At 33.7% G+C, this 26438-nt stretch overlaps 1 protein-coding gene across 2 annotated transcripts in view; it reads right to left on the bottom strand.

The window, feature by feature from the left end:
* LOC148305007 (membralin) overlaps positions 1-26438 on the bottom strand; it is a 92159-nt gene that overhangs the window by 49789 nt on the left and 15932 nt on the right. The gene's annotated exons all lie outside the window — the stretch shown is intronic.

Here is a 26438-nt window from a genome sequence, read left to right as displayed (position 1 = left end):
TTCATACATTTTATAATTTTTTTTTTCAAAACATATGACATATAATTATTTTACATCACTACGCTACTCAAATTCTAAGAAGTTCTATATATATGAACCAATTTTGAAACATTGTTCTTGAATCACTAGAACTTCACTAGAGACTCTCGAGAATCTATTGGTGACATGAAAATAAGCTTTTTATTGAGAAACACTTGAAACACTTTTATTAGTGTGTGAGGTCTGAATCCTGGATTATAATCACAGGTATTTGTGAACAAGTATTTGGACACATTAAAAATTTTGTAAATAAATTATCTGGTCAAATTATAAGCTAAAATGATAAAAATGAAAATGATATTTTCTGACGTCTCTCATGTCTGTGATACAATTTGGGAATTATGGGTAGAATTTGTAAATGTTACACGTGTGTAAAGTGATCTCTAAAACCAGCCTATGACGGCCGCCAGCCCCGTAAATGTCCAGACTTCAAAATTCTTCTTCATATTTGATGAGATGTCAAAAAATAATATGAAAAATACTCCTATAATTGGAGACAATCCAGATTTGTGAACAAGTATTTGGACACACTCAAAATGTTATACATATCACATACATAAGTCATATATATATATATATATAATGTTCCCGATGAGTAATTTCTTTTTCTCCTTTCAGGACATGGGACTAAGGTTAACAAGACTGGAGCACAAATAATAAAGTTACAAAATAGATTTGTTTCAAAAACCAAAACTAATAGTAATACATGGCAAAATATAAAAACAATAAAAAGGTATAATAAACAGGCATTAGAATCGTATTTATAAGAAATAAATGAGAAACACATTAGGTAAGAAGCGTATTTAAAGTAAACAAAAGAGAAAGGAGAAAAGGAGAAAATATATAAAAAATTAAGGTAAAAACAAAATAAGAAAATATGACTTATGCACTACATATATATGTATCTTTCCTTAAAGTATTTTTTCAGATCATTTATTTTGGATCCCCGAATGCCTTCTAGTTTATAAAAATTTTTTTTTTTCAAAAACAAATTAATTTTCTTTAATCCCAGGTAACATTTGAGTTTTTTTTTTCACTCTAATATTTATTCAATACTACCCTGGACTGGTAACTGAAGCGGAGGGCTGATCACCTTTCCTTCACGTTTCAACGACCAAGATAACACTGCGTTTATATGATACAGTGCCCTATGCACCATAGGGGTGCGGATAAGGGTTTGAAGAAGAAGAACTTTTGAGGTAATTATTTTTTTTCTTCTTAAAACATTGATAACGTTTTGGAAAAATAAGTTTTTTACGAAATAATTGTATGTTTTTGAAAAGAGAACTGAGAGTAGCCAATGAAAATCATATTTTTAGCCCCCTTGTCGTTTCTCCAAAGCAGTAATATAAGGAAGCCGTATTTTTAAGGGTGTACACAATAAATCTCACCCCCAAATTCTTACCCTTTGACTCCATTGTAATATTAAGAACAAACTCTGCATTTATTAAATGCCAATTCCTCCAACAATAATTCCTGAGAAATTCTCGTATTTCAGCAATACGATGAAGAATTTATTTTCATCCTGTTGGTACAAATATCGAATTATAACATTATCATTTATTTCATTCAGCATTGTATAAGTGACCTTATACTTGAATATTGAACATACTTGAATATATGAAATATTCGTAGTATAATAACAATATATCATCGATAACCTTGCGTTGTTGGAAAATACAGGAAAAATAGCTTTAATTCGTTGATTTTCATCAGAATATAGGCGATTTTATATTAAGAGGATATTTGCAAACGCAGAATTCATTCCAACGGAGAACACCAGGGAGGTCACGTGTCTGTTAACGCCCGATTTTTTAAAGAATGTATATTGGATATTTTTGTTTTTTTAGAATATATGTATGTAGAAATAACATTTTAATAATATTTTTTACTTCATACTTTTCAATACCTCTTTTATTTTCAAAACCATATAATTATTTCGAAGAAAAGCTTATTTTTTCAATGCAAAAACGTTTTCTTTTAAAAAATCAATTACGTCAAATATTACCTGGATTTAGAGAAGATTAAGTTGCGACTTAACGAATGCTGGGCAAAATAATACCCTTCATTAGTTTTTATTTCAGTTGTCCACTACCTGTTAAAAAATTGCCAGCTAAAATGAGAACATTCAGTAATCCAGCTAGCCATAAATACTAGAATGTTTTTAATTCAGTTAGAATTTACCTGTAATCACTCCAAAACAAATATTTGAAGAGATGTCAAAAAAGATACTCCATTTTAGTTTTACACTTCCTGTTGAAAATAAGGACATGAATAATCAAGCTAGCCATAAATACTAAAAAAATCTTTAATTCAGTTAGATGCAAAATCCGAGCGAGGCATTTCTGGGCACTGGATTTTTCGGGGCCTCAGCTCCAATTATCGGCGTTTGCCCGCCGTCCTCGTCAAGGACCTAATTGACTTTGGTTGATCCTCGCGCACATGTGGGACGCGGACACGACGTAACCGGATTATCCGCCGTAGAGATTAGTCTAGCCCGGCGCTTCTCAAAGTTTCGGCGCTCTCGAACCGATTTGAAAATTAACACCGATTATGCTCACGTTTAAGCCACTCAGTGACCACAATAACATCTATCAACCCTTTGCAGTATACAATTTTCTTTCACATTTCCTTATAAATTTCGTTACTTAGTTCATAAAACAAAAACAATAAAATTGATTGAAAGAAAAGGTTTGTCAGGAAGGCTAGATGCTTCTGTATCAGAAATGGGAATGCTGCGGGACAGCTTTCGCGCTTAAGTATTTAGTACGTGCATACTATTCTAGTACCCACTCGGGGATCCAAAATAAATTATCTGAGAAGGTACTTTATGGAAAGATATATATGTAGTGATTAGTCATATTTTCTTATTTTGTAGGTAGATGAAAGCAGAGTGAACGCTGTTGAAATGCGCTCCCTCAGACGAATGTGTGGAAAATCATTGTATGACAGAATTAAAAATGACGATATAAGAAAGGAATGTAAGGCTGAACGAGAAATAATTGAAAAGATTAGGAAGAGTTCTTTGCGGTGGTATGGACATGTGGAGCGAATGGATAGCGAGAGAATGACTAAGAAAATATACGTGGCGAATGTGAGAGGGAAAACAGAACGTGGACGACCGAAAAAGACTTGGCACGATCAGATCAATCAGAACCTAAAATCTGGCGGTGTCAAAAGTCTGCGTAATCGGAGGGCATGAATGACTAGATGTATGGATGTGAAGGAGGCGAGGAGTGTATGTCAGGACAGAAGAGTGTGGCGTTCCATCCTCTCTGCCTACCCCTGCGGGGAAACGGCGTGATGGTAGTAGTAGTAGTAGTAGTTATTTATATTTTGTCATTTGTTATATTTCCTCATTTGTTTATTTTAAATATCCTTCTTATCTTATGTTTTTTCTTTGAAATATGCTACTTATGCCTATTTATAACCTATTTATTGTTTTTATTTTTTGCCATGTATTAGTATTAGTTTTGGTTATTTAAAAAAATCTTTTTTGTTACTTAATTATTTGTGTTACAGTCTTGTAACCCTTAATCCCATGTCCCAAAATGAGAAATAGAAATTACTCATCGGGAATATTATATATACACATATATATATATATATATATATATATATATATATATATATATATATATATATATATATATATATATATATATATATATATATATATATATATATATATATATATATATATATATATATATATATATATATATATATATATATATATATATATATATATATACATATATATATATATATGAGTTATGTATGTAATATGTTTTGAAATAAATAAATTAATGAAATAAATAAGTACCATACCGCCCGCCAATTATCAATCAAATTTCGAGACATTTTACTTTTTAATTATACTTAAGTATACGACTCTGGTATAATTATATTAAAAAGTAAAAAACAAGTAATATAAGATTTTAGAGTGCATCATGGGCACACACAACCCACATACCTTTTCAATTTATCAAAAGTGGAAACGAATAGACGCACAATTGCCAAGTAAGAATTAAAATAAATTAATATCAACATATTTAATAAAAACAAATATTTACGAATAAATACTTATCACAAATTACATTAACATATTTGATATTGTATGCGTGTTTGTATGTTTGTGTGAGGTAGATAGGATTTTTAACATATTTGATATTGTACGCGTACAATATCAAATACGTTAATGTCATTTGTGATAAGTATTTCTTCGTTAATGATTGTTTTTTTTTAAATTAGTATGTTGATATTAATTTATTTTAATTCTTACTTGGCAATTGTGCGTCTTATTTTCAGCAAAACGTATTTCTCACCTACCTTTTAAATAATACTGTACTTTATTGTGCTGCGTACGCAGGAATGCATGTTTGTGTGAGGTAGATAGGATTTTTAACATATTTGATATTGTACGCATACAATATCAAATACGTTAATGTGTACATTTGTGATTAGTATTTCTTCGTTAATGATTGTTTTTTAAATTAGTATATTGATATTTATTTATTTTAATTCTTACTTGGCAATTGTGAGTATTATTTTCAGCAAAACGATTTCTCACCTACCTTTTAAATAATACTGTACTTTCTTATGCTGAGCACGCTTGAGTAATTTATTAACCATGTGCCTCCAGCGATACACTTACACGTACGACAGTTTGAGAAACTCTGGCGTGTTTCGGTCAGCCGTATCGTAGAGTACATTACAAAATTGCAACACTCAGATGTGCTTCAATATTTCACGCTGTTGCAGTAGATAGCGGAAAAATACGTTTTAAATACGGAATTTAGTCCTATTACTGACAGCGGTGGTACTAGGAAAACTCAACTTCACATTCCGAAAAATCCAGAAAAATCAAAAATTATAGGAGTTATTTTTCATTTTAAGAAAAATAACTCTTATAATTGGAGATAATCCAGATTCGTGAACAAGTATTTGGACTCACTCAAAATTTTGTTAATAAATTAACTGGTCAAATTATGACCTAAAATAATAAAATCAAATTCTGGCGTATCTCATGTATGTGATTGTAATCCAGGATTCGGACCTCACATACAAATTTTAAAAAATCTGCTAAAAAAAGCTTCTTTCATCTCACCAATAGATGTGTCTGGTGAAATTCTAGTGATTCAAGCACTATGTTTCGAAATTGGACCATATATAAAGAACTTCCAAGAATTTGAGTAGTGTGGTTGTCAATCATGGGTAGAATTGCTGAATACTACACGTGTGTAAAGTGGTCACTTAAACCAGCCAATGACAGTCGTAAGCCCCGTAAATGCCCAGATTTCCATATTATTTTTTACCTATGTTGAGATGTCAAAAAATAATATGTTAGGTTAGGTTCATCCTAAATAATATGTACGGGGATTTTCCGAAGCAAAGCAGTAAATACGGGGTGGAAAGACGGCCGCTAAGCTTCCGCTTTCTACAATCATAGAGCGCCCTTTTCCTACCTTTCGTGGCCGATTTCCTCTACACACTGAACTTATCGGATTAGGGATGAATCCGGGTGATTATAGTGGCCAATTTTTTGTACAAATTCATCAGAGGGTGAATGGCCACGCATCATCCGAGCAACCCTCGTAGAGTGTATTCAAAACTTGGTAAAAAGGGATCCGTTTTATATGATGGATGCAAACAGATAATGCGAGTGGACTTTGTGTAAAATCGAATACGATCAGGCAACATAATGGCGCTCGGCCTAGGATACCTTCTAACTGGAATAGAGCAAATCCAAAGAAATTGCTAATAATGTATCACTAAATAGTAAACATGTTTTTTTCAAATTCGATACCGAACGTTTTCACGCCGAATTACGTATTGATCGAGAAAATGGTTTTTCTTTTTTTTTACGAGGGTACATGAAATCGAAGTATATCTTTTTTACATTGATATTCAACATAGATAAAGAAAAAGAATATGGAAGTCTGGGTATTTACAGGGCTTACAACCTCTTATATGCTGGTTCAAATGGTGATTTTATACAAGTGTAACATTCACCATTCTACCCGTGATTGCCAACCACACTACTTAAATTTCAAAAGTTGTATTTATCCTTCAATTGAGACCTTCTTTTTTTTAAATATATAATGGCGTTGCATATAAAATATATTGCTTTTGCCAAAGTCTAGTAAATTAAATAATATTGTATAACTTAATTATAAAATATGATAGACTTATTATTAAAGTATAAATTAATTCCGTTCAGTTAAAAAAAAATACAACGAAAATACAACTTCCATATTCTTCTTCGTCTTTGATGAGATGTCAAAAAATAATATTAAAAAAATAACTTAAAGTTTGTAAATACTTGGGTTCCTGCCAGGATGAGACATTCTTCATATGCCAGTTATCCTAGTATGTAAAATAATACGGGAAGAATCTTACAAATATTTGATAAAGGTCTCTGCTGATTAAAAACTTATTTTACTCAACCATAGATGCTGCCAAGAAGTCGCATATGAAAAGTGTCGATTGAAGGATATATATACAACCTTCGAAATACAAACAACCGTCGTGTGATTGTCAATCATGGGTAGAATGGTGAATTTTACACGTGAATGATCAGTCAAACCAGCTTATGACAGTCGTAAGTACTTCCATATTCTCCTTCAACTACGTTAATTTATGAATACATTTTTTAAATAACTCCTAAATAGACAAAATCCAAAATTGTGAAAAAAATATAATCATGGGTGGAATGATTAATGTTACATTTGTATAAAGCGATCACTTAAACCAGCCTATGACAGGTCATTAGTCTTGTAAACTCCCAGACTCTTATATTCTCCTTTCACTATGTTGAGATGTCAATGTAAAAAAATATATAACTTCTTTGTGGACAAAACCCAGATTTGTGAACTTAGATATGGACACACTCAAAATATTATGAAATCGAATCAACATTGAATGAAAACGAGGTAAAAATACTTTTCGCCACCTGAAAGAAATAATCTAATAAAAATATCACAACGGCCTCGTACTTCCCTCATTGGCAGGCAATCCGGAATAATAAACAACCGAAAACAAGATAAATGTTAGGGCGTTTGTACACTACACGGAATTTTATTGTCTGGCAGTCCGGTTAGCATGATAAAACGGATGATTGGCTTGGATTGGCTTGTGCTTTTGTCTTTCTTTCTTCGGATCGGTGCACTTGATCGGTGCGTGATCACGGTGCATGTAAATTCGATCACGCTAAACATACATAGTCGCTTTTTATTTTAAAAACTGGACTGCCGGACGGTAAAATTCCGTGTAGTGCACAAGCGCCCATAGGCAGGCAATCCAGCACTCATAGGGCTCTTGTGCACTACACAGAATTTTACTATCCGGCAGTCCGGTTAGCATGATAAAACGGAAGATTGGCTTGTGCTTTTGTCTGTCTTTCTTTGGATCGGTGCGCTCGATCGATGCCTGATCACGGTGCGCATGAAATCGATCACGCTAAGCAGTCGTAGTCGCTTTTATTTGAAGAAAAAAAACCGAACTGCCGGACAGTTAAATTCCGTGTAGTGCACAAGCACCCATAGGTTTTTTTTAATAAAAGCTTCTACGACAGTTTAGCGTGATCGAATTTACGCGCACCGTGTTCACGCATCGATTGAGCACACCGATCCGAAGAAAGAAAGACAAAAGCGCAAGCCAATCATCCGTTTTATCAAGCTATCTGAAATGCCGGACGGTAAAATTCCGTGTAGTGCACAAACGCCCACAGGCAGGCAATCCGGGACAATAAACAACCGAAAACAAGAGAAATGTTAGGGGAGGCGGGAGCGCAAGTTTACACGGAGTAATCATTCCGTTTTATTAATGAATCAGAGAAGAAGGATTAGTCGGAGGCGGCCGAACGGGCCCTTTGATCAGCTCTCAAAGGGTGGCCATCCATACCTGTAATTAAAACGGAGGCCATCACAATTTGCAAAGAACGCCTCCGAACAACTGAAGCATTTTAACCTTTTAAGCGGGGAAGAGAAGACAAACTTCGAGATTCGTATTATCGTTTCCGGTCAAAAACTGAATGCATGAAATCAGGAAGAAAGCCAAGCCTTAGGATGAATGTACCGTAGAACGGGTCTACTTAAACTTTGATGTGTTACTTGAGCCCAGTACAAAAAAATATTTTGATCTGTATTTGGTCTACAATAAAGAACGTATCGACATGATTCATTGTTTCCCTGACAGGTGAAACTTATTGTCACGATACGTTCATTATTGTAGACCAAATACAGATTTAAATCTCTTTTTTGTACTGGGCTCAAGTAACACATCAAAGTTCAAGTAGCCCCGTTCTACGGTATATACATTATTTTGTGACATCTCAACATATGCGAAGAAGAATATGGAAGTCTGGGCATTTACTGGGCTTACCGGCATAGGCTGGTTTCACTTTACACACGTGTAACATTCACCAATTCTACCCATGATTGACAACCACACTAATCAAATTCTTGGAAGTTCTATATATATATGTATAATCCAATTTCGGTACAAGAATCACTAGAATTTTCAAAACAGACAATTATTGGTGTGATGAGAAGCTTTTTTATTGAGCAGAAATTATTATTTTTGGCAAATTAGGGAAATTCAATAAATTGGAGAGTAAAATACTCTCAAAGTAATTAGATATCACAAAGTTATCGATGCTGTTAATACACAAAAAAATTTGGAGATTCTTCATAGTAAAGCTGTGAGAAAAGTACTTAAAAAAATTATAATAATAACTCAATGGGTTACCTATAAAAAATAGACAAATATGCTTATATTTATACATATTGTTTTTAACGATAAATTGCCGAAATATTTTAAAGATGAAGTAGTTTTATTCAATCATAAACATAGTACCTAAAGAAATAAGGATAAGCCTTTTTTTTAAACAGAGTCGCAAAATTGTAAAATGTATAAAGGTTCGAAAAGGAAAATAAGTTATTTATTGATTAAAAATAATTTGATCGACATATAATGTTGATACTAAAATACTGTGTACATTTGTAGCATTTTTGGTGTCATTGTTTCGAACTTTCAAATAACGACTTGGGTCGGCTTTACAAGTCTGAGTGAGTGACTTCTTTTTTTTAAATACATACAATGAACGAGGTTGATGACGATTATTTTACAATTTTACACCCGATGCAATACAATAAGCGGATCGGGTTTATGCATTAAGACGTAGCTCATTATTCCCGCGCCGTTCTGGCCCAGCGAATCGAACGATTCCATGAAAGGAAACGATCACAGAATACCAATGAGCCGATACAATTAATGCGGGCCGATCGTTTAGCATTCTGATATCTTTTCATCACCGGTTGTTTTTCTGGTTGGTCCACAATCAGCGCCGGTGCGTCAAAGGTGAAGGCGGTCGGCGAGAGATGAAAAGAAAATAAGTCGCTGGATATTTTAAAACCCGCCCTAGGGCGGTGTTTTTCGGAGGAAAATCTTCTCCTCTCTTCCCTCTGTAGCGCCCTGTCCCACTCGCCGCTCCAGCCCATAGCCTCGAGGCATACGGGATAAAAGCACTCATTAAATAAAAGAATATATATATAAAATACCGGGAAAATATCAGAGCAAATAAGTGATTATGGAATGAGGAAAAAAAACATTTTTAATATCGCGATTATCTTCGAGAATTTTATATTCAATACGAAGACATCTCTTTGTTGTTCGCTATGTTTTTTTACGCGGATTTTATACGTTATTTACGCGAACAGACGTCCACTTGTGTATTTTTAGACGAAACTAATCGAATAACACTAAATAAAAATAAAATAAAAAGTATTTACAGAAAATAAATCGAAAATTATCCTAGTCGAGAATGCTGTTATTTCAAAAAATACTTAACGTGTAATTTAAGTGGAGTGAGCCAAAGGATTAGGAAATTCATATATGAATGATATATGTAGGGGTTCCAAAAACTAAAGAAGTGTGGTTGTCAATCATGGGTAGAATAGTGAAAGTTGCACGTGCGTTAAGTGATAACTTAACCAGCCTTTGACAGTTCGTAAGCCCTGTTATTACCCAGACTTCCACATTCTTATTCATCTATGTTGAGATGTCAGAATGTAAAAAAACTCCTGTAACTAAAAAGTGGAGAAAACTTAGATTTGCGAACAAGTTTTGGACTCACTCAAAATTTAAGAATAATTGAATAATTTATTTTATTGATTCCGACTTGTATCTTATTCAAGATGATCTATATTACTTTTTTTTAAATCATGACCACTTAATATTTGTTAATTTAATTCATTGTTCTAGTATAGGTTATCGGCGCTTAATAAACAAACGGCAAAACCCTTTTCCAGGCGTCGTGTGGCGTGCGGCTGCTGCTTATCTCGCGGTTATTTCACAGCCAGTTTGCGGTGTCTGGATACGCGACCATAAATCACGAGAGCGTCGCGACGCCTCTCCGCGGCGCGACGCAGCGCACCGACGACCCGTTCAAGGTACGCGGGCGCTCGTTTTAACACATGGTTTATCGCCTTACCGAAAAGCCAGAAATCTGAATTAACACTCGGTTCTGAAATCTGATTAAACTTGCAGACTGAAGGGTGATCAAATCTGGTGCAAAGATTGAAATACAAAAGTCGGAAAGTCGTTAACCCACCCGGATATATCGCTAACTCCTTTCAAGAACGTCATTAATAAAAAAAACTTGATTTTTCAAGAGAACGTTTTTAAAGTTTAAAAATATAATACAAGGTATTAAAAATAAATATCAAGCCACTTGTTGAACTTTTTACTGCGCATCGTTTTAGGTAAAACCTGAAGGTTTTTTCTCCATTTGAAAAATATTAAGTATATTTAAAAAAAATAATAATAAAACAATACCTTTTCTTCAAAATGCAAAAACAACACTTTCTGCCCTGTAGCTGGTAAATATTGAGTTAGAAATATGCCTCTTTCCTCTTTTCCTCCCTCCCGTCCCTCTTCCAAGTATTTTCTCTAACTTACAAATGTGAAATTTTGTAACAGAAATGGTACAAATACCTATTTTGTGTTAGCTAATGAATTTATGTAACTTTTCTGTTAAATTTCTAATACAACTAAAAATAAAATAAAATAATACTTGGGAATAGGTCAGCATTTTTTCTGTTTTTAATTATTCGAGACGTATGACATTGCTTTGATGAAAATTATAAGATTAATAAATCCTTCATAACGAACAAACTGGAAAACTCGAGTCAAAATTAGTTTTGCACGACCATATGTGTCGCCTAATTTCAAAATCCGCCAGATCCATGTAAGTCGATTTTACAAAAAATGCAAAATTCGACGGGTAACATTTATGTTTCAAAGATTCGTCTATCTTTATATAAAATATTATGAAATAGAGAATTCCCCCTTTTTTTGGATTTTTTGCAGTATTTAAAAAAAAAACACGTCAAACAAACCCATAATGACGTCATCTTGATTTTCGACCTATCCCCGCTCTTTGATTGGCCGATGTGGGTCAGAAGGCAAGTTTCATTTATAATATTTGAAATACAACGCTGTTTTTATGTACTTTTCGCAGGGTTTTCAAGTATATAAATATTTTAAACAATTAAACCCACAATTGGCATTCTGATACAGTATTTATTTTAAAATCTTATAAAATTGGATCTGGCGGATTTTGAAAGTACATAGGCGACACATATAACGACACGTATTTTAAGAGATCAAAAATACACATTTCGCAACAGTGACTTTTCCAGTATTCCGAAGACGAGCCAATTTTCAGCTGCAAGACTCTGAAGAGGTAGTCGGTGTACGTTAGGGTTGCCACTCACCCCGGTTACAAAGGACATCGACCAGATGACACAAAAAAGTCGGGATATTTAATCGAAACGTGAATAATGAGCCGAATAAATTGTCTAATAAATATGACGAGGAATAATTGAATCATTAAAGTGTTCGTTGTATATTTACATATGAGAATCAATTTTTTATATGAAGTAATTAACCTGATTATAATTATTCACACAAGTTGTGAATAATGATCCTGAAAAATTGTCTAATAAATATGATGAAGAGTATTGAATTTCATGAAGTATTTGTTGTGTATTTTCATGTGACTATTAATTCTTTACATTGAGGTACTTTCCTGGTAAGACACTAGATATTTTTATTGCACTATGCGCTTACTGAAAGTGGTTCGAAAATAAATAAAGATCAACAAAGAAAAATATGTTTTTTTAATGTGAATTAATTACACTGGCTCTTGTTGTATGATGAAAGTTGTCAAATCATATTCAAATATTTTAAAATATTGCTTTATCGAAATGTCCCGCAAATGTCAGGAAAATAAGGCAAAACATTAAGTTTACCAGACTGACAATGTCTCGAAATGAAATCAGCTATAATTTAAACATAAAAATAAGACATTTGTATAAGCCCACTTTTTGAGTTTATCAATGTAAACTTGATTAGTTTCGAGAACTACAGAGATTCTAGATTAAAATTTATTACAAAAAAGTGGTATTTATGAAATTTCGTGTGGATATTGTGATAAAAAAATATATAGGCCAAACTGCGAGAAATTTAAAGATTAGAATTAAAGAACATCATAGCGGTCTTGTTAGTAATTATTTTTCGGAATTTGCAAATCACATAATAGATACTAATCACTCATTTCATTCTCATAAATTAAAATTATTACACCTTGTTCCATATAAAGGCCAAATTATGAATTATCTTGAAAATTTAGAAATCCTAAAAAACCTAAGTTCTAATAAAAATTTATTAAATAATATATTGTTTCAAAATTCTTCACCTTTGCTTTCCATTTTTCCTTTGTTTTCAAACTCCGCCCCTTGACTAACCCCCTCCCCCTAACTTTCCCCTCTCCTTATTTATAGAACGATTTTATATTTTATATTTTAGTTATCATACAGACCTGAATGATGGAAATTTAATTGCTGAAACATGTAGTCTTTAATAAAACTCAAGTGGTAAAAAGCAAGTGTTTTCTTTAATCATTGTTACAGAGATTCTCATTAACAGGTGAAATAAAATTTTCATTTTTTTATTAAATAAAAATATCAATGGGTTTTGTTCCTCGAAATATCGCAACGGGGTCTCGGGAAAATGTGACAACCCTATTTACGTTAGGGCTATTATTAGGAGAGAGGGTGTTATGAGGCGCGGGGGTGAGAGAAGGCTGCGTGGCGGTGATAGAGCGCGATGCGCCAAGCCGGAAAATTACTTGAAGGAGGGTGGGCCGGCAACCTTATGGTCAACAGAAACAACGTGAAGGAGGAGTTCTTCATATTTGTTTTCATCTTTTTCGCGCTTTTGTCTTTCCGATATTTTTCAACAACAGATTGATGGAAAATATATGGGAAATGATCCGTGAAACATATGATGAAAATTGTGGAGTAAAAATAATAATAAACGATTTAATTGCATGTTTTCTTTAATTGCTTGACCCCTATCCTTAACCGGATGGCCCATTTGTATGCGGTGTTAACTTGATTAAAAAAAAAACATTTTTATTTTTTTTTCATTTACTTTGTCCGCCTCCGTAATGTAATGGTCACCACGCTCGGCTACCGTTCAGGAGGTCCTGGGTTCGATGCCAGGGGGGGTAAAATAAATATAAGTGATTTTTTTCACTGTAATATTTATTCAATATTACCCTGGACTGGTACCTGAAGCGGAGGGCTGATCACCTTCCCTTCATGTGTAAACTATCAACATAACACTGCGTTTATATGACGCAGTGCCCTATGCACCATTGGGGTGCGGATAAGGGTTTTATGATTATTATTATTATTCATTTACTTTACGCGCTTTTAGTTTTTCGGATATTTCTCAACAACAGATTGATGGAAATTTTATGGGATATAACCCATGATGATGAAAAGCTCAACAAGATGTAAATTGAAAGAAAAAATATTAGGAGATTTAAGATTTAGAACTACCGAACATTTACATTTTTTTATTATCATAGATAAAAATTCGAATGTAATGTTACGTTAAAATTTCAAAGCAATAGTTGAATTAATTTAAGTTATTTAAGATTTTTAATAAGCGAACATTGATATTTTTTTATATTTTAGTTATTATACAGACCTGAATGATGAAAGTTTGACTTCTGAAACATGTAGTCTATAATAAAACTCAAGTGGTAAAAGACAAGTGTTTTCTTTAATCATTGTAACATATGCCAAGATCAGGGAAATATGCGAGATCGAAGATGTCGTTAGGTGGGGAAGGTAACGAAGAAGACAATGGTATGCGCATGTGAGGAGAATGGAACCATCCAGACTCCCCCACATCGCATTGTACGGCCAACCCCATGGTAGACGACTCCCAGGAGACCACCAAAGAGATGGGCCGATAGCTGGGAATCGACGTCGCAGGAGGCTAATCCCTCTTAAAAACAGGCCGTAAGGCCTACAATAAGAAGAAGAAGAAGAAGATTGTAACATGTCTTACCACAAAGTTAATGCCGAAACAATAAATAAGATATTTTTTTATATACCATAGATTTATATATATTTAAACTCGCATCGATAAGGAAAATAATTTTTCAATAATAATAAATAAATATCGGTGTTATTACGAATTATGAATTATGAAAGCTTTTCAAACATAATACGTATTCAGCAAATTGACGAATGAAAATGCGATACCTGAAATTGATATGTTCTATTTCGGAATGGAATATTGAATGGCCTACTGGAATTCAGGTAAAATAATTCATCATCAATATATTGAATTAATTCCAGGATTGAATGATTACCGTGATGCATCATAATGCTTCCATGCACTAACCGCCCATACCCCATAAAGCCTATATACTAATTGTTCATATCTACCATAATTTCGGTTCACATGTCTGTTGTTTTGTTTGCAAAGGTATAATACATACTTAATAGGATGTAAATTTTAACGCAAATATACCCAGTGACAGTTAAATTATTTTTGTAATGTTTCAGTCAGGACCAACAATTTACATATCCACTTGCCATGATACATTCCCACACGCTCATTCCTTTCAACAACATCATATTTCAAAAAACTTGATTTTTCAGGATATCGTGTTTAAAGTTTAAAAATATAATGAAATGTTTTAAAAATAAATATCAAGCCACTTATTAAACATTTAACTGTGCAACAGATTTTTTTAGGTAAAATCTGAATGTTTTTTCTCCATTTGAAAAATATTTAGTTTATTTAAAAAATTAATTAAACAATACCTTTTCTTCAAAACGCAAAAACAACACTTTCTGCCCTGTAGCGGATAAATATTAAATTAAAAATATGCCTCTTTTGCTGGGATTTAGTACATTTTCTGGGCATTTCGAAAACATGCACAACTGAAAATTGATGATATTTGATTTATGACGTTCTTAAAAGGAGTGAGCGACATGTCATACCTTTGCTGCATCTTTTAGATTCGACCGCGCTAGGGGTTAGACGTCTTTCTGCACTCATTTTTGTTTTAAGAATACACATTGGAATTAGCCTTTTTTAGAATTTTTTTTTTTTACGTGCTACCTCACTAAGAGAGCAGATTGCTCGTGTTTAGAGAGGGAGTTCAATATACATTGAAAAAAACATTTTATCATTTTTTTTAACTCCTTACCCTTCAATAACTTTTTTCTTTTCAAAACAATATACTTATGTATATTCGAAGAAAAATTATTTTTTCAATGCGAAAACGGTGTTCTAAGAAAAAATCAATTACGTTAAATATTACCTGGATTTAGAGAAGATTAAGTTGCGACTTGACGAATGCTGGGCCTTAAGAAAACTTTAAATTAAAAGTAAAAATAAACTATTTTTAAATACAACAACACTGTTTTAAAAAAAAATCAATTACCTACGTCAAATGTTACCTGGATTTAGAGAAATTTAAGTTTATCATACTCGTATATTGGGTCTTAAAGAAAACACCTATAATAATGGTTGAAAATAATTCAAAGGAAGAAAAATATAGGAAAACGAGTATTATAGGAAGACCCATCCTTTTAGCAAAGATGTCAATTAGCAATTGATATCATGACAGGATAAAGGACTAAGAAACATATCAGTGACAACAACAACAACAACAACAAAGTCTTTCTTTTATTATAAATAAAAGCAAAGTAATGAATAATAGGTAATCCATTAGCGAATTAGAAACGTAATACCTTGTTTACGTTTTTGCTCAAAAAGCGTGCTTATAATGTTCTAAGACAGTGGTTCTTAACCGGTCCTCCGCGAGCTTGTTGCAAGTGCTCCGGAAAATTATGAAAATCAAAATTTAATGTTGGCTCATTTACTGTGCAATTTGAGTTGCAAATATCATGGCTAGATGGCAGCACTCTTGCAAAGTGAAGTTGTGTGAGCTCACCTCACCTCAACATCAGCAGCAAAGATATCATTGATTCTATATCATCATACTTAGATCAATTAAAAATATCATGGGAGTTATGTGTAGCAATTTGTACAGACGGTGCTCCATCAATGGTAGGTTCATTGAAAGGATTTGTAACCCTTGATTTGTGAACCTCGGCTTAGCAATTTGAATGAAGAAATGAGAGTAGCTTTATTAAATATTAGACCTAATATCGCTGAAATTCGTAAAAGCCGACAAGCTCAGGTGTCACATCAAATAATTTTCGCCGCAAAAAATTTCATTGGAGTATTTATGTTTTTATGTATTCTTTAACCCTTTGGACGCGTAAATTGACTAAAGTCCATGGTTTTTACAAGCCAGGGACATTACTTGAACAAATATAAGGAAATAAAAGGAATTTTATAGAATACTTCATTTTGTATGAAAATTTTTAATTTTTTAAATCAACTTTTATTTTTTGCTTAACGCGTTCAAAAGGTCAAATTAATGTAATTTTTAACTTGTCTGTAATAAAATAATCAGTTTCGTTATTAATAAAAGTTATCTTTGTATGTTTTTTGGATTTTTAATTTTGGTGTACCGCAAATTTTCCTTACGATCAAAAGTGGTCCCTGACTTCAAAAAGGTTCAGAACCACTGCTGTAAGGTTAATAAGGAAACACATACTGTACAACAATGTCTATTCAAATGTTACTGAATAACATCATCTTTCAATTGTGAAACTAATAAATACCCTTATGAGGAAAAGACATTGTACGAGATTGAATGTCCAGCCCGCTAATGCCTCCAAACAAAGCGCGTTGAAGAATAGGCGAAGAGATTCTGTTGACATCAAGGGTCTTAGAGTCGAATCATGGGACGAATTTTGAGGGAGGTTTGCGGGGTGAAAAACTACCGAAAAAACAACCCTGGTGACACGCTATTCTCCACATTAAGAGTGGGGTTGGTAATACATAGTTGAAAATGCCGTTTTCAACAGTGTTTTTATTATAATATTTTGAGTGTGTTTAATATTTTGTTCACCAATACTGAATTCACCCCACTTCGTAGTAATTCATTTTACGATTTTATTCATATAATATATCAACACATATGGATATTTTTTATCTCATTAATTGATTCGACAGTCACTTTACGGTAAAATCTATCAATATTTAATTAAAGTTTTACTTATGTATTAATTGTTTAATCAAACACAGATTTTATGAGTCTTCCAAGTTGTTCTACAACTTAGTGGACTCATAAAATCTGTGTTTGATAAATTAAAATGGAGTTCTACAAATTAAACGCCAAATCGAAAAAATTAGTTTTACTTAGCATTTCCTTAGTATTATTTAGTATTAGTACCACTTAGTAAATTAAACGCAAAATTAAAATAAGTTTTACTTAGTATTTCCTTAGTATTACTTTGTATTAGTACCACTAAGTATTTCTTAAAATCTATAAGTTTTACTTAGTATTTCCTTAGTATTACTTAGTATTAGTACCACAAAGTATTTCTTGAAATCTATTGTGACACGTGTTTCGATGCATTCCGCATCATCTTCAAACACCTTAATTTACTAAGTAAAACTTGAATTAAAAATGGATAGATTTTACCAGAAATGGACTGCCAAATCATTCAATGAAATTCATCATTCTACCCATGATTGACAACCACACCACTCAATTTGTTGAATCTCATACATGTATCATATAATTTCCACGTCGCTTCATGTGTGATTTCGCGGTAGCATCTATGTTTTTTTTCAGTAAACATTTATTTCACAAAGACCCTTTTTATTTCAAATGTTTGCAAAATTATGTGAAGTTAATTCCAAATTTTAGAGTTGTTTCCTTGGGACGTTGAAATGTTATTAAGGTATTTATTAAGTAAAACTTAAATTAAAATTAATTAAGAGAAACGATAGATCTTTCATACCAAGTTGAGACACTTATAAATTGACATCTATATCAATAAAAAAAATCTTGATATGTATGTAAACAATTTTTGTTCATAAATTCTGAATTTGTGACCAAAAATTTGGACATACTCACAACATTGTAAACAGATGAAGAAGTTGACTAATTTAATACGCTTATTACTTCAATTTGTAATCAAGCGGACACGAGATACGATTATTTACCCAACACTTGCAACGAACTGCACTGGTTACGCTTTCCCGAAAGGGTAGAGCAATTACAAACACACAGTTTATAATACTATACCGCGTCTGGCGCGTACACCGCAAACAACATGTAAAGTGATTTATTTTTTTCATCATTTGATACACAATGTAAGATTCTACAGGATGTTTATTTAAAATAAGTGTATTACTTTGTTCCATCATTTAAGAGACCGTCCTGGATCAGAATGTCAAAAACACGTTTTTTCTATTTTTCTATTTCGAAAGATAAATTATCTAAGATTATCTTTACAAAGTGACAAAGGCCAATTCTAAATATATAAAAACGTTTATTTATGTTTATTTAAATATTTTAGACAAATATTTTAAAAACAGTTTATTTTCTGCCTTTTTTTATTTCACCCAGAAGAAAATGTATGTAAATGATAAATCCATTTTTGGTTTTTTGTTTCTGTCAAAATTTACGAGATTTAAATAAAAAAAAAATAAAAAAATATAAATATTTGTATGTTAATTATTTACACAAATATTTCAATTTCATGCTATTTCTGTAAGCCTAAGCGGCTCATTATTAGAAATAGGTATCAAATTGTGGTAGAGTGGGTTCGACCCGAGAAACACTGACCACGGGACCACAACCCGACACAGATGGATCTTTACCGCCGATTGAAGACTGGAGCGACAAGACCCCCCCCCTGAAATAGGCTTAAAAATATGTTGCATGTATATTTTTTTATTCTTTAAAAAAATGTTTTTATTAACCATTATAAAAAAAACTCATTTCTTTCATTCCTTTAAAAAAATCGCAAAAAGTCAATTTTTACGTTCTGATACAGGACACCCCATTAATCTACAATGTAACATTCTACAGGATATTTATTTAAAGTAAGGATTGTCTCACATTGTAACCGCATATTAAAACTGTTTCACCAACTCCAAATGAATGTGTTCAAATGCAACATTTTAAATGCAACAAACTCATCGAAACAATTTGTTTTGAAAATAGGGTAAAATCCCGGAGAGTCCAGGATTTAGTTCCCAAATTTGCGGTCCAGTTACGTCACGAAACCGCAAATAGTCCTGCGACATTAGTGGGAGTACGTGAACGCAATCGGGTTCAACTCTTCGGCGGGAATCGTTCCTGACAGTTAGATAAAATTTGATACACAATGTACAAACGCGCCTCGACACAAACGAGCGATGCAAACGCAAGGTAACCGTCTGTACAACTCGCTCACCCTTCAACATGGGGTATATATAATAAACACAGTGAAAACAAGGAAATCCGAACTAATTGGGGCTGTGGCCTGTTCGGATTTGGAAAAGTTAGGATTAGTCGAGAAATTTGTAACACAGCACATACATAGTATTTTACACTATGGTAGTTACATTGTACGGGCCGCCCTATGGCTCCTAATATTCTTTTACTTTTAAGGTACGAGGATATGTACGTTATTTGCAACTTTTTACATTTCAATATAATCTTACAGTTTATTGAATGTTTTTCGCAGATACTTTGTGGCGCATTTTATAAACTTTATAAAATAAAATAACCACTTTTATTGGTACACTTTTTCCAACCGGTTTCGACAAGAACCTTGTCATCCTCCGGGTTTAATTAGTACATTAACCCTGAGGATGACAAGGTTCTTGTCGAAACCGGTTGGGAAAAGTGTACCAATAAAAAGTGGTTAAAACAAAGTAGTTTTATGTTATAAAGTTTAATCTTACCGTTCTTCAGTAGCAAAACTGGAACAGTTATGTGTCCTTTATCAACTTTTCAACAGTTTTTGAACAAAATTAGGTTGTATTAATAATTTATGTAAGAATAAATATACAGTTTTTGCGTGTTTTTTAAATGTTTTCCGGCAAATATTTTTCTTCAAAATTTTGTTCGGATTTCCGGAGGAAAAATTAGCAGGGCTCTTAGAAGTCAAAACACCGTCTTAATTGAGGACATGATTACAAAAAATAATTGACATCTAAACGTGGCTATAGAGAGAATGTGGAAGTCAGGGTATTAACAGGGCATACTATCTATCGTTATATATCGATGTGCCCTACGTAAAGTGCTCTAACTACATTTTTGCCAATTTTGAGATATTTCAAAAGAAGAAAAAACCTTCAGGTTTTACCTAAAAAGATCTGTTGCACAGTAAAACGTTCAATAAGTGGCTTGATATTTATTTTTAATACATTTCATTATATTTTTAAACTTTAAAAACGATCTCCTGAAAAATCTTTTTTTTTATTTATGACGTTCTTGAAAGGAGTGAGCGATATATCTCCTCATACCTAATTGGTATCTGAGTGGTTGTGTATGAATTTCTCCTCCCTTTCTTCACCTTCCCCTCCCCCTCCGCTCCCGGTATAGCGGTTCATCACCCAAGAGCGGATCGTATTGACACGGCATCAATACAATGTGCGGACGCCACGGGTGACGGTTGTTAGTAAGAAGGAGGGGACTGTTAGGGTGGACCGCTCCCGAAAGGGAGGGGGTATTTGTACGGCCGGGGGGGTAAGAGTTTCCACCCCATTTGTCGCGGAGCTTCGCGGGAAAGGCGATACTGTAATCCCGCGTAAATGTTTTAAATTTGTATTGGATTTGTGTTTTCATTGTCCCCTTCGAACGATGTATTTTGTGTAAATGAAGAAAATGCTTATTGTCGTTTCATGGATGCCATTTTGTTAACGACACGCTTTAAAAAGAAAAAACAGATGTATATTTTATTCCAAAATTTATTTTATTATGTAACGATTATTATGTAACGATGAAATCTGAGCATTGATCAGATTTCGTCGTTACATATATCATCAGACTGGTGGGAGGCTAGACAAAATTATATTACAGTGAAAACTCTATCTATCGTTTTTAAAGGGATCTATTGAAATAAATTATGAATGCGGGTAAACAATGAATTACGAAACAACGATTACGAAGTCAATACACAAGGAGATACGATTGAGTAAAGGTACTGTCCTCCCAATCTGCATAACCATTGGTATATTAAAATTCTAATAAGAATAAAAGTTTTAAAAGTTAATAAATGTTAAGCTAAAATATAATTTAAGCTAAAATAATAAAAATGAAAAAACGATATTCTCTGGCGTTTCTCATGTATGTGATTATAATCCAGGATTCGGATCTCACATACTAATAAAGAGTTTCTGCTCAATAAAAAAAAAACATATTTTCATCTCACCAATAGATGTCTCTAGTGAAGTTCTAATGATTCAAGAACAACCTTACGAAATTGCATTGTTAATAATCTGTGATCGACGTTTGTATTTTCACTGTTTTATCTCCGAAAGTCAAAAGTGTATTTTCGACTTTGCAAATAATATTTTTTTCTCGACTATATCGACCTCTTCAGCTGTATCAGTCAACCTTGCGTCACACAAGCTTTCAATAGTTTCTATCCCAAACACTGGAATATTATTACGAATATAAAGAAATTGAGAAGAATGTAAAAAACAAACAGAAATAATATATCAAAAATTCAGAGTAATTCAAACGACGAATGCGGTAAAATGTTGGATAGAAACGATCGATGCGATCTTTTTTATGTGAAATGAATTCGGGGTAAGAAGAAATAAACGGCACATAGGGAAAACGATGATTCGATGAACAATAATAGAGGTTTCACTGTATTATATACACAAGTCAGGTTTTAAAAACCATGATTATACGAAATCGAAAACTTTACAACAAGAATTCAAAAATATAGATATTTTACCAGAACGGGACTATAAATGAAAATTTAAGAATTCTTTTAATACATAATCGGTAGACACCATCTGTCATCGCATACATCACATACATGGCAAACCCACGGGTATTATCCTCTTTGACATGTAAGATCTTGAGAATCAGGAAATATTACAAGGGCTTAGGAAAAACAGAAAGGGAGAAATCATTTTACAAAAATAATCTTATAATTTTTCCTTATCCACGCATTTCAAAATTCAAATAAATATAAATATTTTTTAATTAAAATGTAACTTTGTTTTAAAATCACTTAAAAATATTTTATTATAAGGTAAAATAATGTCTACCGGTTTCGAAGCTAACCGCTTCTTTATCAAGACCGATTAATAATATTAAAAATAAATGAAAGTGTTCAATCAGTAGACTTTATTAATCACCAGTAATGAACAGTAACATTCTAAGGTGTATTTTTAATAAACACACGCAATTGAAAATATTTTCTGCTAAAACAGGGGTAGGTTAGTAAAAAGTACAATCGGTAGGAGATATAAAATTAAAGATTTATATTATCCACTGACACTTCGTGATGGAATTGCATTTTAATACATTATTAGATTAAAACGAATATGTTTAGCTTTTCCACTTTATTTTTATTTGACCAGCGACCGGGTTTCGTCGTTACCGACATCATCAGACTGGTGGGAGGCCATACAAATTGTTATGTTATATATAAAACAAGGCAGGAGTTGATAACCATGATTTGATACAATTTTGATGAGAAATTAATTTAATTTGAGTGAATTTAAGTATTGTATGATATTAAAAATATTTTTTATAAAGGCTTTTTTGTATTGAGAGCACGATTTTATATAAAGTTATAATATATTATAACTTCGCCTCCCACCAGTCTGATGATGTCGGTAACGACGAAACCCTGTCGCTGGTCAAATAAAAATAAAGTGGAAAAGCTAAAAATATTGGTTTTAATCTAATAATATAATAAAATTAAAGTATATAAAAAAAATAGACACTACACTTTATAAACACAGAAATGAGCATGCTCATTTCTGGCAAAGTACGTGGACGCATGCTACTAAGTACCATTTTTGTCAAATATAGCATGCTCAAATGTATGGAAGCGAAGCATGGAGTTGGCAAAAGAAGGATGAAAGCAGACTGAATGCAGTCGAAATGCGATCCCTCAGATGAATGTGTGGCAAAACGATGTTTGATAGATGTTCGAATGATGAAATAAGGAAAGAATGTAAGGCTGAGATAAGCATTATCGATAAAATTAAGAAAGGTGTGTTGAGATGGTTTGGACATGTGGAGCGTATGAGTGAAGAAAGAACGGTTAAACAAATTTATGGAGCGAATGTAGTTGGAAAAAGAAGCAGAGGACGACCGAGGAAAACTTGGCACAATCAGGTATGTCAAATACTTGAAAGCGGCCGGGTCAGGAGTCGTAATAATCGTCGGGTATGTATGAGGAGATGCATGAATGTAGAAGAGGCAAAGAATGTTTGCAAAGACAGAGTGGTGTGGCGTTCGATTCTCTCTGCCTACCCCTGCGGGGAAGCGGCGTGATGGTTAGTTAGTTAGTTAGTTAGTCAATTGCTCAAATATAGCATGTGCATCTAGACCTTTAAATTAAAAATATTGAAATAAAATTTGATTTCTGTCATGTTTTTTCCGGTGATTCAAAAGCACGTTACATAATATAGTAATACTTAATATATATCATTTCCAACGAACCAACTAAGCATTCTTATCTGAGCCATTGCTGGTAAGCCTATACTCTAGGCTTCTAGAACCTTCCCTCTTTCTACTTTTCTATATAATGGAATATAGATTATATTTAGGAATTATTACAAACATTTCCCGGTAAGGGTTCTCGCCTCAGCGACCGGCCTTCACGCGCGTATCGAACGGCCCGCGCAATAATCACATTGGACAGTCGCTAGAGCTGTCAGATTGGCAGCGACGTTATCTGCCGCCCGTGCGACTCTGCAGCTGGTTATCGCGACAATTTATCTACACCCTTCGCCCTTCTGCGCCCCTAATGATCGAACACACAAAATCATATCGGGATGAATCTTTCCGAATAAATGAACCGCGATGAGATTTTTTGTGACGAGTGGAATAAAATGTGATCATCCCATAATATCCTTTAAACTTTTATAATAAAATACCAAATGTACCTATAGTTTTTTTTCGCATTTATTTCATTTGACCAGTGGCCGTGCTTCGTCGTTACCGACATCGTCAATATCACCGTCAATAGTTCACTTGTACAGATCAGGCATTACGATTCGTGACATTCCGTAAACAGTAAAGCAACACGCATTAAGACTCACGAAATTCTTAGATAAGTGGTACATTTTGCTCACTCCTTTCAAGAACGTCATATATCAAAAATCGTCAATTTTCAGTTGTGCATGTTTTCGGAATGCCCAGAAAATGTACTATATCCCAGCAAAAGCAGCATATTTTTAACTTAATATTTACCCGCTACAGGGTAGAAAGTGTAGTTTTTCAATTTTTAAGAGAAGGTATTGTTTAATATTTTTTTGAAATATGCAAAATATTTTTAAAATGGAAGAAAAACATTCAGGTTTTACCTAAAAAGATCTGTTGCACAGTAAAAATTTCAATAAGTGGCTTGATATTTATTTTGAATACATTTCATTTTATTTTTAGACTTTAAAAACGTTCTCCTGAAAAATCAAGTTTGACGTTGTTGAAAGGAGTGAGCGATTTGTTGAAAATCCGCATTACGGCTCACGACATTCCAAGGTTAGTAGTACATTAGTTAAGCATCACGCACTTTGACTCACGACTCCCGATATTCCATAGTAAGTAATAAAGTTGTAAAGCATCACGACTCACGACATTCGATGGTCAGTAGTACACGTGTAAAGCATCATGCATCAAGCATTACGACTCACGACAATCCACAATAAGCAGTAAAGTTCTAAAGCAACACGCATTAAGACTCGCGACATTCCAAGGTTAGTAGTACAGTTGTAAAGCATCACCCATTACGACTCATGACATTCCATAACAAGAAGTACACTTGCAAAGCATCACGCATTACGATGCACGACATTCCAAGGTTAGTAGTGCACTTGTAAAGCATCACCCATTACGACTCATGACATTCCATAACAAGAAGTACACTTGTAAAGCAACACGCATTAAGACTCACAACATTCCAAGGTTAGTATTACACATGTAAAGCATAACGCATTACGAATCATGATATTCCAAGGTTAGTATTACACTTATAAAACATCACGTATCTATCATTATGACTCACGACATTCCAAGGTAAGTAGTACAGTTGTAAAGCAACACAACTAGCGACATTCCAAGGTTAGTATTACACTTGTAAAGCACCACGACCCGCGACATTCCGGGATAGTAGTACACTTGCAGCAATTACTTAACATCGGGTAATTTCAGCACTTTGCCCGCTCTCTCGCGCGGAGGGGCCGCGGTCCTAAATTCATTTGGATTCATTACCGGGCGCGCCCCATTCGGCGTATCATTTATTAGTTTACGGGATGATTAATGACGCCTTTGTTTGCGCGGCCGGCACGATTGGTATGCTAATACCGGCGCGGGACAGTGTCAACACGCCACACTAGAAAAATCGCCATTTCGTTTTCGTTTTGCATTCGCTCGACCGCCGCGAGAGAGGAAGCGAACGGATAAGAAAAATATCCACAAAAATAGAGTGCAGTAAAACGTTTGTCCACTACCCGGAATTTCACCATCCGGCAGTCCGGTTTTGAAAAATGAAAGCGACTACGACAGTTTAGCGTGATCGAATTTACGCGCAACGTGTTCACGCACCGATCAAGAGCACCGATCCGAAGAAATATGGACAAAAGCACATGCCAATCCAAGCCAATCGTCGTTTTAATACGCTAACTGACGTGCCGGACGGTAAAATTCCGTGTAATTCCGGGTAGTGGACAAGCGCCCTTAGGATACAACGCACGAAAAATCCGGTCGAATGTAAAATTAATAAAAACGTCCTGTAAATATTATACATTTTGTAATTGAATGCTGGACTTTGTGAGGAATGAAGAGATAAGGCGTAGGACGCAGCAAATCTTGGTCACAAATGTCGTCAAGAAAAGGCGATTCAGTTGGCTTTGCCATATACTCCGCATGCCTCCCGAGAGCCGCCATCAAGCTTGCCTCTTTTACAAGGCAT

This window comes from Brachycentrus maculatus, unplaced genomic scaffold (assembly GCF_059751285.1).
Source record: "Brachycentrus maculatus isolate JH-2025_06_01 unplaced genomic scaffold, ASM5975128v1 h1tg000294l, whole genome shotgun sequence".
Taxonomy (NCBI): Eukaryota; Metazoa; Arthropoda; class Insecta; order Trichoptera; family Brachycentridae; genus Brachycentrus; species Brachycentrus maculatus.
The sequence above is the reverse complement of the archived record's forward strand: the minus strand, read 5'-3'. Positions and strand labels throughout refer to the sequence as shown.